Source organism: Periplaneta americana, chromosome 7 (assembly GCF_040183065.1).
Source record: "Periplaneta americana isolate PAMFEO1 chromosome 7, P.americana_PAMFEO1_priV1, whole genome shotgun sequence".
Classification (NCBI taxonomy): Eukaryota; Metazoa; Arthropoda; class Insecta; order Blattodea; family Blattidae; genus Periplaneta; species Periplaneta americana.
The window spans coordinates 23,684,114-23,700,955 of NC_091123.1; the positions used below are offsets into that span (position 1 = coordinate 23,684,114).

A 16,842-nucleotide genomic window follows, 5' to 3' on the forward strand; every position below is an offset into this window, starting at 1 on the left:
TCAAGTACTTTCTTCAAAATTAGGGAAGCAGGCAGCATAATAAGCAATGAAAAAAATATATATCTCCGCACCTCCACCTGGCGTAGGCTTCTTTTCTTACAATGCCTGGGATACTCACAGCCACCACCTCACCAATTACGGGTTAAGACTATATTTTTGTAATACGTTTTCTCATATGTACATGAAAGACAACTTGAGTTAGTTTCCCCTGCTCAAAATTTCATGCTACGCCACTGTTCAGGACCCTTGTGGTCACTCATATTCTTTGAGCTGATGTCTATAATTTAGAAAAAAAAAAAAATATATATATATATTATTTTATACAATAATCTTTAGTCCTCCTGCGGCTCGGTGAAAAATGTAATCAGAGACCTAGTTTTTTACTGCTTGTAAGACAACTTTTGTACACCCTTACGATTTGAATTTCGGAATGTTTTTTTCCGATATGCCCAAGTGTGTATTCTTCTTACTAAAGGAGATAAGAAAAGTGTGTCCCTGGCTTAGAGATTGGTTGGGACGGGGCGTGTTTATCATCCTCATTCTAAATACAAGTGACAAGTTATAAGTTAGAGTTTACGTAGCTCAACTTATAAAAACATATTAACAACTCAAGAGTTCATAATAAATTTTTAAATTCTTCAAATGCCGGTTTGACTTATTTATGTGTTCTTCAACGTATTATTATGTATGAAAGTGTCCCTCAGGAGCTTGACATGTGCGATGCATAACTTTGACAATACATAATAATAACTTATGTAACTCATGAAGTGGTTGATTAGATTAATACGTCACTTGTGATATGTGAGCATTATATAACCAAGGATTCATACTAAATACATGCAGTAGACAATGAACGGGGCATAGCCGGACTGGATTTGGCTCTCCCGTCCCCCCACTTCCCCCATGGTAATATGGACGGTCTTAAATTAAACAAAAGAGCTCTAGCTGTCGAGTTATATAAGTTGTTATAGCAACAGACGATTGCGATACTGCTGCCATCTATGATGCTGAGGCAATGCCGTATTATATAATGTTCATGGGTCGCGAGCCCTTTTGTGTGTATATTGAGAAGTCATCATCTATTAACAATATTATATAAACGCCTGCAATTGGGGGCAAGGGTACATTTTACAACCAGGTATATTCTGGAGTTAACTGAAGTTCTTTAAGTTGATGTTTATTAGCTGCAGTGTCATCCTGGTGTGTATAGGCCTGTGTGTGTGTGTGTGTGTGTGTGTGTGTGTGTGTGCGCGCGCGCGCGCGTGTGTGTGTGTCATCTTAAGGGGAGTCTGTACACCGAATTTTGACAAAAAAAAAAAAAAAAAGAAATTTTGATTTTTATCGTTTTCGGTAGTTTAATATGATATGATATGATATGAGAAAGTTACACAACACAGAACTGCACGCATTGTATTCTTCACCTGACATAATTAGGAATATTAAATCCAGACGTTTGAGATGGGCAGGGCATGTAGCACGTATGGGCGAATGGCGAATCCAGAAATGCATATACAGAGGTGTGAAAATTATTAGAATAATCTTAATTTTAAAGGTTTTTTAATAGTTCCTTCACAAATATTCATTGAATTGATGAATATTGGTATATAATATTACTATACTGATGTAGGATATATTTATTACTAATAATGCCGGAAAGCATTGTTGTACATTGGTATTTTTCTTATTTTACAATTGTTATGGGAATTCAGAAATTATTATATTGTGTTGGCGGAATTGGAAACATAAAAAATTAATTAAGAAATGCTTTAAACAAATTGTTTTTTTCTGTTTACATTGTTGTGAAAGGTTCAAATGAACGTATACATCTGTTTTGTGCATATAATTTTTTATGTTTCCAATTCCGCCAACATAATATAATAATTTCTGAATTCCCATAACAATTGTAAAATAAGAAAAATACCAATGTACAACAATGCTTTCCGGCATTGTTAGTAGTAAATATATCCTACATCAGTATAGTAATATATACCAATATTCATCAATTCAATTAATATTTGTGAAGGAACTATTAAAAAACCTTTAAAATTAAGATTATTCTAATAATAAACCTCTGTAGAGTGCTAGTTGGGAGGCCGGAGGGAAAAAGACCTTTGGGGAGGCCGAGACGTAGATGGGAAGATAATATTAAGATGGATTTGATGGAGGTGGGATATGATGATAGAGAATGGATTAATTTTGCTCAGGATAGGGTCCAATGGCGGGCTTATGTGAGGGCGGCAATGAACCTCCGGGTTCCTTAAAAGCCAGTATGTAAGTAAGTATGATATGATATGATATTTATTTGTCAATCAGCTTTACAATTCACAGTTATGGTGGACCTTCACATTTCTGTTTTTCGATCCACCATCCCTTTAATACATATAACTCTTTTCTATTAATGTATTCTCTGCCGAGAATTTATTGATTACTTTCTAATGTTCTGTTATGACTTTATTGCTATATGTCCTTCCCCCTCTATCCTCTTCTATTCTCTCCCTCCTACCTAGACTGTCTCCCTTCCATTTCTCGCTTCACCTATTAAATATTGCATATTCCTTCCTTAATAATTTGCGTTATTTATTTATTTTCTTCTCTACCCTCAAATTTCCTACCTACTCTTAATCATTGTTTTCCCGCTATTTTCTCCTACATTACTTGCTTACTTTCCCGTTTACTCTATTTTACAACACTTACATCACTAATTTTTCTATCCTCTGTTTATTTACATATTTATCTCTTTCTTTTCGCTTCACTCCTAAATGTCCTATTTTATTACCTCTTTCCATATATTTATTTCTATAACACTCCTACAGTTGTAGTACCCCTGATACTACTCCCAACCCACAACATTGAAAAATTGAAATATCTAATTCACTTAATTACACTTGCAATTTCTCTCTCATTCCACTTCACATTTTTGTATTCATTGTTTGATAGTCTATCTGATTCCACTCTTATCCTATCTTCTTACACTTAACACTTTCTTCTCTGTTCCTTTTCCTACACTTTTGCCACCCTAACTTTCTTGCACTCACTTTTTAGAACTCTTCTTCTTCGCTAATAACCTCTCCAAAGCCCTATCTATTCTGTCCTCACAATCACTAATATCTGGTAGTCGCTTCATCCTTCACTCGTTCTTCATATGTCTTCTCTTGTATTTCCTCCATTAGTCATGTCTATGCTCCTGACCTCAGACACTACCAGTTGTTTCCCTAATCCTTGGTCCGTAGTATTTTGTATCTGCTTCACGTTATGTTTTCCTCCTTGGTTTATTCTGGTCAGCTGTTTCGTACTCGAAGTAGGCGTCAGATACCGACATTGTACGTCTCTCGTTTCATAGTAGTTTAATATGTGTAATATGATTTTACTTCTTCTAATTGTCAGCTTTCAGCCCTATGTTCAGCAAAAATATTGTAGTAATTCTTAATGCAAAAAATGTTATTAATGAAAATTTTTTTCTTGTCAACCACTCTGTGGAATTTTAAATTTATTTATCCGGTTGTATACATAAAACTATGTTACATATGCTCTATTTTTTCTACATTTGTATCTTTTATCATTTCTAAGAAAAGTGCACCCAAAATTGAGGTATTTACTATTGCAAAATATGGAAACTTTGTCACCTTTTTTCTGCACTTTATTTTTGTGACACTGGTACACTTTTCTCAGAAAGTATTGTACCAGAAGACTGAAATTAATATACAATATCAATGTGATGGCATTTTACACAGTAGGTTAAAAAAATTAAGTTTATTTCTATCTTCAGCAAAAATAACAAATAATTTGCAGTCATCTTAATGTACGAGGCGCATCCAGAAAGTAAGTTTCCCTATTTAAAAAAAAAAAGAGAACACACACTTTCAGGAAAACATTTATTGGCAACAGGTACAGCAATGTTTCAGCTATTTTTCAACACAGCCACATTCAGAATTGAGACACATGTCGTATCGTGGGAACAACTTTTGTATCCCTCTGTCGTAGAACTCTGCCGCCGGGGAATAGAACCGCATGTGACAGACGTCTTCAGCTCTTCGTCGTTGCCAAAACGCCCACGAGAGAGAGAGAGGGGGGGGGTTAGCGAGTAGGGAGATAGGGGGAGAGGGAGAGAGAGAGAGTGTGTGTGTGTTTGTGCATTAAAGAACTTTATCACCGACCGAACCTCGTAGGCGGCGGGAGAAGGAATAAGAGCTTCCATTTCGGACCACTGCTGCCACGCTACTGGCACCAGGCGGGACCTGTCCGGCTGGCATATGATTGATACTTCATAGATCTGTTATGCATGCGCAATTGACACGGCTAATTACGTTTACTTTCGAGGGGAAAAATCGGGAAACTTACTTTCTGGATGCTCCTCGTATAAAAAAATGTTATCAATGTTTTCTTTCCGCCAACCGCAAACATTATCATGTCGTAGCTCCTATGAGAGTCGATTTATTATCATAGGAGCTACGACATGATAATGTTTAACGGTGCGGCAAATAGATTTCTCGTCTGGTAGCTCGGCAACGAAAGAACAAAAATGGCGAACGATAATACCTACTTAGACTTTATAGAGCCTTCACTTTCTAAGGCGTAAGCAAAGAGGAGGAGTCACGCCGGGAATAACAGCGACGCGACTATAGTTCTAAACTTTCGGCTACAGAGCGTTAAGAAGTTGTTATAGTCTCTTCCTTAGGAACGATCCCAATCGGTCTGATATTTGAAGTGGATATTTATGAATATCTTGTTAGAGACCTTCATAGAAAATAAGGAAGTGGGACAATATTGAAGAACTTCATCAACTTTATTATTGATACTTCTTATATTTCTCGTTTTGTCACTTCTCCGTGCATAACACATGTACACGCATATAAAAGAGGAGAGTTACTTGTGTCGATGTATCAAGGAATTCCGTGTCAAGTCAAATCAGTATGCCTGTGCGTGCAGTGCTAACTGCCCTTAAGGAAAACGTGTAAATAAAAAATTACTTAATTGTTTTAATAAAGCATATCTTAAAATAATAATAATAATAATAATAACAATAACAATAATAATAATAATAATAATAATAATAATAATAATAATAATACACTTCAAAGTTTTCAATATTAAACAAATATATTATTTTATTTTATTAAAATATTTTCATATAAATTTTAATAACTTTGAAAGGTATATAGGCTACATAAATATAGAACTAAAAAAATGAATTCTCTGCGTTTGTGTGAACCAAAATGTAAAACCAATGCAGTTTATTTTTTTATCATAGCATGAGTCAAAGTCCCAGATTATTAAACAAATTATTGTTAATGATTGTTTTTATTATTAATTATTGTTTTTATTAGTTGTGTTTATTATTAATTGTCATTATTGAGTGTAATTAGTTACCACTGCATCGGGTATATACCCATTTGCAGTGCGAATAAATACATACATACATACACATACAAATTGTATACTAATATTATTTTAACCACGAATCCTCTCCAAATTAATAAAAAAATAAATAAATAAAATTGTAATGGATTTATAGTTTGGGTTTGAACATATTAAACACTATTTAATCTGTATTCATTCTCAATTTTAATTTTATTTTTGTCTGTATTGGAATCCCCTCCTGAGCACGAGTCTTACTCATTCAGGAGCGGGCTAGTTTATCTTTCATTGTATTTATTAATTTGTATTCATTTCAAACTTACTAGCAATAAAATAAATAAATAATAATAATAATAATAATAATAATAATAATATTCAAAGTACTGGGAAAAATATTAATATGCCAACGCCCGAAATTAGGTCACTTAGGTGCAAAGAAGTCTTCCTTCAGAGGAACGTGAAATATAAAAGAATTGTATTTCGAGACTGAAAAATATAGAAATGGGAATGGCTAAGAATTAAGAATTCAGAGCTGAGTTACAGAGAACACTGTCTATTTGTACTTCAGTAATCATTTGTTCACTTGTTTTTATCAACGCCAAAATCATCGTCGAATACATATAATTTAAATGTTTTGTCATGTGCGCAACATGTCCCCAACTTGTAAATTGCTAAGTAATAAATACGTTTATCAATATGATTGCATATCTGCAATGAATTAAAAATTCAATTGTTCTTTGTGTCGCAAGATTTATTTTAATTTATGTGTGTATTTCATGGTCATCAAGTTATTGTCTGTTGGACTGAATAACCTCATGTGAAATCGTGGAAAATATTTCTTTTCTTTTTTTTACATGCAGCTTTAAGGTGGTTTTTAAAGAAGGAAAATAAAAGATCGTTGCTATTTCTAAAGAAATGAACGAAATTAAAGTCAATGTTTAATTTATTAACCTTCGGAAAGATGTCATCACCAGACCCATTATACATTTTGTATAACATTTCTGTACCGTCGCCTAGCAATCGTGCAGATGTACAAGTAACGCTGGGCTATAAATAGACCTTGAGTACGGATTACATGAAACTGATATGACATTTTCAGTAGTAAATAATTTAGATGGATGGTTACGTAATTGGTTACTTAATCCACGGCTCTTAATAACATCGAAATTAAAAAAAAAAAAAAAAAAAAAAATCTCGGTATTTTTATAATCAGTCATTCTCAGCGATCTAATACAGTACGCTCATTTTATTTCTGTACCACCAAGCAGTCATTCATTCATAATGTTCTGCCCAAGGGCTGGTCTTTCGCTGCAAACCCAGCATTCTACAGTCTTTCCTATTTTCTGCCATCCTCTTTGTCTCCTCATATGATCCATATATCTTTATTTCGTCTATCATCTGATATTTTCTTCTGCCACGAACTCTTCTCCCGTTCACCATTCCTTCCAGTGCATCCTTCAGTAGGCAGTTTCTTCTCAACCAGTGACCCAACCAATTCCTTTTCCTCTTCCTGATCAGTTTCAGCATCATTCTTTCTTCATCCACTCTTTCAACACAGCTTCGTTTCTTACTATGTCTATCCATTTCACACGCTCCTACCTTCTCCATATCTACTTTTCAAATGCTTCTATTCGTTTCTCTACACTTTGTCGTAATGTCCATGTTTCTGCCCCAATACAATGCTACACTCAACACAAATCACTTTCTTAGTTCTTTCTCCGGAGGTCCGCAGAAGATGTTCCTTTCTAATAAAAGCTTCCTTTGCCATTGCTATTCCCCTTTTGACTTCCTGGCTGCAGCTCATGTTACTGCTTATAGTACACCCAAACTATCTGAAGCTGTCCACTTGCTCTACTGCCTCATTTAGAATTCGCAAGTTTACCTTCTTTACTTTTCTTCCTTTGACTATGGTCTTCGTCTTGTTGGCATTTATCTTCATTCCATATTGTTCTTAGCTGTCATTTAGCTCCAGTAGGATATCCGTTGTATCATCTCCTCTTCTGCTAACAACGCAAATCTTACACACTTTATTCTTCTTCCTCCTACTATCATTCCTCCCATGTTCTGAAAACAGTTCTTCAGCCATTCATTTTCGTTTCTATTTCATATAATACAATGGAAGAGGTACTGTAACAAAATTCCACAGTAGAAGCTTCCTAAATAATATAAATCAAGGTGATTCGAAACCAAAGATTACTAAAATGTTACTTTCATCCACTGGGCCGTGCCTCAGCGCGATTATCTTGTTCTGGAAACAGGAAACAGGATCGGGACGGTGACACACTGCAAACCCGATCGCGATTAGGTCGAAAATCGCGATTAGTGGCTGTAGTCTGTCACCAGTATAACTCGCTGATTTCTTTCCAAATGGTAGGGGGTAATCCTCTCCCCTGAAAAAAAATATTTGTGCACTGCACTGCACTGCAATAAAAAATTCATGTTGCCTTTGCGTAGGCCTACATCAGCCTACACCACTTCCGAACAAAATTAATTTATATTTATGTTCAGAAGTGACAATGATCTTCGAATTTACTAGTAATGTAACGTCGCAATTAATAAATATGTCACTTAAAGTAACATGCGTAAATAATATATGATTAATCATACAGGGTTTTAATTAAATATGTAATATCACTCCTAACTATTTATATATTAGTTTCGCGAATAATGTTATTTACAAAAGTTGTTGCAAATGACCCGTTTAATATAATGAGTTAATAACAGTGTCCTTTCTCCCCCCCCCCTTGTACGGAAGAGGGAACCGAAGGCTTGCACTGCAGCCTAAGGCTTATTGTGCTTACCACTCCTATTTTGTGAATGATTGGTAGCCGAACGGCCGCGCTCTTGTACAAGTACAGCACGCTGCACCGTGAACTGAACCCGGGATGATGATGATGATATGTGAAGTAATGATGGCGTAATGAGTCCGAGGTCCAACGTCGAAAGTTGTCCAGCAATTCTGCTTCAATTGGTTGAGAGAAAACCCCGGAAAAAGCCCCAACCAGGATTTAAACCCGGCCCGCTCGTTTTACAGACGCGCTGACCGTTACTCCACAGCGGTAGACATGACAGTGTTCTTACAAAAATATTGATTCAGATACATACTGTACGTGGCAATAAACACTACTTTTTTAAATGACACCCTATGTGAAATCGCCATTCAATTTTACAAAATATACGTATATAAAAATTTAATTCATGCCACTAAACACCAATTTAAGTATTAGAGATGATATGGAAGTGACCACTCCTGCAACTGTGAGAAAAATAATGGGCTGCTTTCATGAAAGATGGGACATTGGTCGTGAATTTCAAACATCTAATTACATAACCTTGTTGACACCATGCAAGAAGCATAATGTAAAATATTGTATTTATACTTACAGTTATTGATGAGATGACATACCCATGCAGAATGACTACGAAGTAAAGCGTTAAAACGCTCATTTCAAGTCCATATGTAAGAATAAACACATGATATCTATTAATTATAATTAAAAAAACGTATTAATTTACTGTATCAAGAAATTTGCTTCCGACACTCAAAAAGAAGCGCGTATTAGTTTCATCTGACACCGTAGTCGATAACATATCGATATGGCGTCCATCCTCGTAATAGTTGTCAATTTTCACTATAGTTGGCAGCAATGATCATAGCAATGTTATCGATACTTCTGCACTAAGCAATATTCTTTGTTTTGTAAGGCAAGGGTCCATGGTAACCTGGAACTTGTAATGACATATGTCTTTATTGACACCACCAAATAAATAAATAAAATAAGATACTTTTGCATGCAAATCATTTTATTCAGTGACTACGTGCAGCACTTACGTAAAAATTATCTTCAGAAACTACAAACTCATCTTAATCCACTTATTAAACAGTAATTACAAACAACATTCGGTGAGCAATCAAGTAATGTTAACTTTTCTGCTAAAATCATTGACTCTGAAAGTTTACCTACACATCTAGCTTACCAGTCTCCATTTCTGATGGAGAAGATGGTTACACTTCATTTACGAACTCATGTTATACTAAGCAATATTCTTGTTAAAGCAAGGGTCCTTGTGACCTGGAACTTGTAGACATGTGTCTTTATTGACACTACCAAATAAATAAATAAATAAATACTATTCCAAGGAGGCCTAGTCAATGAGTCACCTTTCTTCTATCTTCAATTAGAATCAAAATATCGCCTCTGGCCGATTGGTTGGCCTCTGCTTTTCACCATGGCAACCAGGGTTTGATCCCAGTCTGAGTCATGAAGGAATTTCCGGTAGGCAAAGCGTTCGCTGAGGAGTTTTCCTCGCGGTTCACTCATTTCCCTCCCCCCACTATTACCATCGTTCCACCAATGCTCTACAATCACCCTCAGTGAGTTCTGAGCCAGGCCTCTAGAATAAATAAAAATGGTTGAAAGTTGTACACACTTGTGTTTGATAAAGACTATTAATATTAGAACCAAACTGTCTGTGAGCCTTCAAGATAATCGAATTGCGTGTAAACAGAATTCATTGGGAATCAATAATCATCCTCTTCTTATTTTTCTTCATCATGATCACCACCACCTCTTTCGCAATAATCAATGAATCTCAATATAATTAAAATCTTCTCCTTCATTGTGATCTTCAACACTACCACCAATATCTTCACTATGAACAACCATACTATCACCACCTTCATCACCATCATCACTATCACCATTACCACTGGTCACTCACTGATTAATCATTCACTATGAAATGTATTTATAAATCCCACTCCTTTTTGTGGAATATTGAACCCAACTCTATTGGATTTGTGTCTGATAGGGCGACACCTGAGTCACAATAGACAATATAATAAGGAATTACTGTTGAAATAACAGTCCCAATTATCTTTCAGGCATCGAAAGTGGAGGTCTAACTATGTTTCCAACAAACACTCTGGTATTACTGAAAACAAATGGTAATGGTATGTAACGGTATCAAAATTCTGACAGCATACAAATACACGCATTTAAGAATCTTTCATATCACTGGTCTCATAAATCAGGGGATCTGGGTTCAAAATCCTGCTCTACCATGAATTTATAACTTACTTGTTGTGTATGTCCGTGGTCCAGGCAACACAGAGGTTTTCTGCAGGTAGTCTGGTTCCCCTATGATATTCCAACAGTTTCATACTTCATCATTCATTACACGGGCTATATTACACTATCAAATTTCTGTGTCACAGAAGTTTGATAAAATATATATGATAAAATCTTTTACAGTGTAATATAGCATCTTTGATCACATCTAGCTGTGACATAGTTCTGGGATAAAAGTTATGGTCATCATTAGGGCTAGGATTTTGATGAAATTGCATCTTTTTTCTAGTAAGCCAGAAACATAGCTGCTTTAGTATTTATATGTTATGTGATAAACTGAGTGTTTTAAGACAAATTTGTTAGGGCATTTTTTTTGCATTTTTTGCCTGTTTCAACTCATAAGAGCATCTTTTGTTTTATTCGGTCATTTTTTGGCATTTTCATTTCATTTTGGCCAAAAATCCCCATTATTAATGTAAAATAACGTCTATTTCCTCTTATATTTTCTTGACATATTTTGTCCATTAATACCCATTATTTTTTATAATATTTTAATCGTTTTTCTATACAAATATTGCCATTTGGTTATTTACAAGAAGTCGTCGCTGAACGATTCATATTATTTCCAGGTTAGTTGAATCAACTCATCTAGTGAACGATATAAATCTTTAAAATACTAGGTGTCTCTCTCCCTTCTCCTCTTGTTACTTGTGAGCCATCCCAAACCCAGACCTCCACCCCTAAGAGCACCGGTCCTTATATACCTGTCAGTCAAGGCCTTCTGACAAATAAAAGCAATTGACAATAGATATCTCAGTCATGACAACCTCATAAAATATCCTATCAATTGAATAATCGATCTTTCTACGTACAACATAATTATATTATATTATTACCCATTTCAGCGAGTACTGACGACCACTGCAAAATACGATAATTTGGTCCAGGAAGCATTGTCGTTTGGCACAAGGATAATTTATGTAACATGTTTCTAAATTATTAGTCTTTTAAATACCGATACACTCTTTAATAAATCACTGAAAAACAAATGTGAATATAGGAAGTAGAGTGAGTACGAAATTATTATTATTATTTTTTATTTTTTGGCACATCATTTTTACGTAAATAACGATAAATAAAAAGGGATTATTAGCAAGTACGTACACTGCGTTTGTCAAATGCGCACCACCATACTTTCGAAAAGGCACTTTTCAGTGCCAGACACCCCGTTTTTTTTCATCATGTGCTACACTTCAGATTATCATCGGGGCTTGCAGCCCTGATAACCCACTTTTTACATCATGTGCTACACGTCGGATCATCATCGGGACTTGCAGCCCCGATACCTCGCTTTTTACATAATGTGCTACACGTCGGATCATCATCGGGGCTTGCAGCCCTGATAACCCGCTTTTTACATCATGTGCTACACGTCGGATCATCATCGGGGCTTGAGCCCCGATACCCCGCTTGCTACGTGCAACACAATTATATTATATTATTACCCATTTCAGCGAGTACTGATGACCACTGCAAAATACGATAATTTGGTCCAGGGAGCATTCTCTTTTGGCACAAGGATGATTTATGTAACATGTTTCTAAATGCTATGTACAACATAATTTTATTATATTATTATTACTCATTTCAGAGAGTACTGACGACCACTGCAAAATACGACAATTTGGTCCAGGGAGCATTCTCTTTTGGCACAAGAATGATTTATGTACCATGTTTCTAAATTATTAGTCTTTTAAATACCGGTACATTCTTTAATAAATCACTGAAAAACAAATGTGAATACATAGGATGTGGACTGAGTACGAAATTATTATTATTTTTTATTTTTTGGCACATCATTTTTACGTTAATAACGACAAATAAAAACTAACATGCCACATAACATAAGAAATACAGGAAACAAGCATGAACAATATTCACCATTCTTAATGATCGGGGGATAGAAAAAAAAACGTATGGAACAGAAATTACATACAAATGTGAGTGTAATAAACAAGCAAACCATCTTCGATTAATAATTCCAAAACAACGTGAATATAGCGTGGATTGTGTAGGAAAATAATTTCTTATATGTTGCTTCCAATGTGCATCATTGTTAACTTATGAAAACAAATGAAAATTAACATGGCATATAAACACTATTTGAAGAAAGATAGGCGATATTAAGTAATATTCATCGTTCTTAATGATCTTGGGATGGAAAATAACAATTAAATATGTATAAAATACAAATTACATACAGGTGAGCATATAAAAATAGTAAGTAGAATCATTTATTTGATTAATAAGCTTAAATTACTCCAGGTTTAGTGTAAGAGTGGCCTATATATCTAACGATGCCTCCCAGCAAATTACTTAATTTAAAAACGAAAAAAAATCGTCTTAGAAGATTGAATTTGTGTATTTTCTCTGAAACTTTCCAAATATTTGTAGGCAGTCTTTTACATTAGATTGCCGAAAATTGGTTTATAGCGCAACATTAGCATTAGCATCCATCTTGAAAATGTTGTGTAACAATAGACAATGGAATCGTTCACAGAAGTGAACTATAAATGTGAATCGTTCAGTGCATCCATCTTGTTGTGTAACAATAGAAGTGAACTACTCGTATAAACGATGTGAATCGTTCAGCGACGACTTCTTGGAAATAACCATTATATGTTGTTTTGAATTTATATACGGTTTTTTTTCGATAGTGAAACATTGGAATCATGACATTTCATATTAGACTAAACGTACGATTTCAAATTCTCTTCGATTTTGGAACCACAAAATTGTGAACACACATAATATTTTATCACGAGCCGCCACTGATGAACTGAGAGACAAATTAGCTGATTATTTAATTTCAGATGCTGGACGTGTCACTTGGCAAAATAACATTGTTAATAGAGGGAAGTAAAAGATAATGTTCACATTGATAAATTTAATACTGTATAATAATTTCTGCATATTGATGAGATAGACATTTCTTAAGTTTTATTATTCACTGAACTGGAATTAATGGTAAATGAAAATGTCTAAACACAACTTTTGTCACCTCATAAACAAATATAAGTGTTGTAGTAAAAGACGAGTATTTTTTTTCTGAGCAAAATGCAAGAAAATGAAGTAAAAAGTAGTGTTTTACAATGGAGCTTACTGGAGCTGATCATTTTAATAGTGGATATGCCATACAAAATTATTTTATTACACTTGTACTTTGTGTAGCATTAGGTATAGCATATTATAACATAATCTCCATTACATAGAATACTACTGATGACATGAATACTGCAATTATTGAGTTCTCTAAAATATTCATTGGAACGATTTCAGAATACCGCATAAGTATATATGAATTTATTGCTTTATTGAATTATTTATTTTTGCTCCAGGGGACATACCTTTTTATGTACTTATTTATCTACCCTTGTGCCATCAATAAAAACATGTTATTCTTAATTTTCGCAGTTTTTATACATAAGTACTTGCACGGTATTCTGAAGTATGGGATATATATTAGTATTGGTACACAAATCTATACTAATAATAAATCTGTAGCCGAAATTTTTCTGGTAATTTTCGATTTTCCAAAAATAATTGGTCCTAACATATACAATTAACCACCCTGAAACCGAAAATCGCTTTTTTGAAATTTTTGTTTGTATGTCTGTCTGTCTGTCTGTCTGTATGTTTGTTACCTTTTCACGCGATAATGGCTGAACGGATTTCGATGAAAATTGGAATATAAATTAAGTTCGTTGTAACTTAGATTTTAGGCTATCTGGCATTCAAAATACATTATTTAAAAGGGGGCCTGAAATAAATCGAAATATCTCGCTTATTATTGATTTTTGTGAAAAATGTTACATAACAAAGGTTTCTTTAAAAATAATTTCCGATAAGTTTTATTCCTTGAAAAATTTTGATAGGACTGATATTTAATGAGATAAATGAGTTTTAAAATTAAAATAACTGCCATCTAAGGCCGTGTAATGAATTAAAAAACAAATGACTTCGTCTATAAGGGGCCTTGGACAGCAACAATCGAAAGCTATGAAAGATAGCCTACAGATAATGTTTCTGTGTTTGTATGAAGTAATATCAGAAGCTAAATTGACCGATTTGTATAATTAATTATTAATTCACCATTGGAAAGTGTAGTTTCTCTAGATGGACATAATGCTATAATGTTATTACAGTAACTTCTGAGTGAATCGAGGACAGGTAAGATTAAAATAGCTTCTTATGCACAGAAAACTTGATAGGCTATTCTGTACATTCGTTTCCTGTATTTCCTAAAATAATTTTTATGACCAAATGAGTGGTCTCTGGATCAAAATGATCGCATTTTAATTATGCAAATACAATTTAAATTAAGTAACATAATAAACGATTTATCCTTATATCAAACACGAATGTTCCCTGGATCAAATGTCCTATTTTAATTATGTAATTACTTTATATTTATTTGTAACGGGTGCAGCGGAGCGCATGGGTACAGCTAGTATTTAAATATAATAGTGTGATCACAATGTATAAAAATCCCACTTCATTTTAATTACAGTTATGTTACAAGCTGAAATATATCTGTGCTTATATAATAATTTTATTATATTAATATCGAATTTCAATCACAGAAAGTAACTAATTATATGAAATACGCATTGTGTTCATTTTCTAAGGTAGTATAAGATAATAGCTGGAGAGAATATATATTTTATAAATATTGGAATGCTGATGGACGACAAGTCTTTTAAGACTGCAGTCACTCTACGTCTTGGATGCAAAATCTGCGTACCACATAAATGTGTATGTGGAGAAGTTGTCGACACTTTCCGTCATCATGCTCTGAGCTGTGTCAAGAGTAAGGGACTTTTTATAGACATTCAACAATTAACGACATAATCAAGAGAGCATTAACATCCTCTGGTATCCCTGCTATTTTAGAACCCTCTGGAATTAGTCGCAAGGATGGTAAGTGCCCTGATGGATTAACCTTGGTCCCATGGAGCAGAGGAAAATCATTAATGTGGGATACGACGTGTGGATACCTTAGCTCCATCCCACTTGCCGTCAACTTCTAAACTCGCTAGCTCTGCAGCAGAATCTGCCGTACTCAACAAACGTCGCAAATACGTACATCTAGTAGACAATTACATCTTCATTGTCTTTGCTGTGGAAACAATAGGCTCCTGGTATAAAGAAGCAAAAGACCTAGTTTCCGAAATTGGTAGAAGTTTGATGTCTGTTACAGGAGACCCTCACTGCACCAATTACCTATGGCAGCGAATAGGTATAGCCATCCAACGTGGGAACGCAGCCAGCATTTTGGGAACCTTTCCAGACGCCAATTCTCTCAATGATATTTTCTTCATTTAATTATCTGAAAGCAGGTCAAGGGTGAAGTTCTTCACCATATTGTAAATTTTTATATTGAACAACAATGTAATTTTATTATCTCAACAATAACTCTTCACTCTCTACAATTTAATTTCACTCCCGTCAACAATGGGACTTGCTCTCCGCACAGCAACACTGCGTTCGTTATTGCACTCCACAGACGACAATGACAATTTACTTGGACTATTACGAACAACAATGAACTGTTAATCTTAACTAATATTCACAAAGCACTATTTACAACACAGAACTGCCAGTTCTCAGTTCACAGCTCGTTTGTCTTGGCTAGTTCTCCTAGCTCAGTCACTCGCGTTCACAGAATCTCGAACCCCAGACCTTCAGAGACGATCCGCTGAACTTCGAACTCAGGTCCCTCAACTGCGGTCCACTGCACTCGAACTCCGGGCTTCAGGCTCCACAGTTACGGACACAACTCAAGTCGCGCTCTGGTCTCGAAGCTGGCTTCACTGCTACACAAGACTAACTCGCTTACTGTCCAAATCTGCCTGTAACAACACTGGCTTACTGACGGGCTGACTGTTCACTTGCGTCTTCTCTTTTATATAACCAAACCATAGTTACGAGAAAGTTCGCGGTCAGAATGGCATTCTCGAATAATCTGGATATTTCTCCTCTTTGCCGGTCGCTCTTTCCCCTTTCTCCCCACAGCACATGCCCCAGGAAGCAGATGCGCGCGCAACCTGCCCGTCACGGCCGACTTAGCCCTTCCTCCGTCAGTCGTGAGATCGAATCTCATACGGCCATCACAATATAGTGAAACAAGATGCTGGCATTACTAAGCTTTTGTGGATTAAGAATAGTCCTCTACTTTATACAGCTGGCTTTGATGGAAGCATTCGATTGTCTGATGGAAGAAATGGTGAATTGCAGAATCCATTGCTTGGACATTCAAACTGTATTCTTGATATGTCTTTGTCTACTGATTGCAGAACCCTGTTGTCTTCTTCAGATGACAAAACTGCCAGACTATTTTCTCTTCAAGTTCCAG

The 16,842-nt window shown here is 35.2% G+C and overlaps 1 long non-coding RNA gene across 1 annotated transcript in view; it reads right to left on the reverse strand.

Annotated features, from left to right (window-relative positions):
- LOC138702686 (uncharacterized) overlaps nucleotides 1-8,938 on the reverse strand; it is a 174,608-nt gene extending 165,670 nt beyond the window's left edge. The window contains exon 1 of the long non-coding RNA XR_011332856.1: nucleotides 8,740-8,938. This is a non-coding gene — a long non-coding RNA (uncharacterized lncRNA). The remainder of the gene's footprint in view (nucleotides 1-8,739) is intronic.
- Between the last annotated feature and the right edge of the window lie 7,904 nt (nucleotides 8,939-16,842).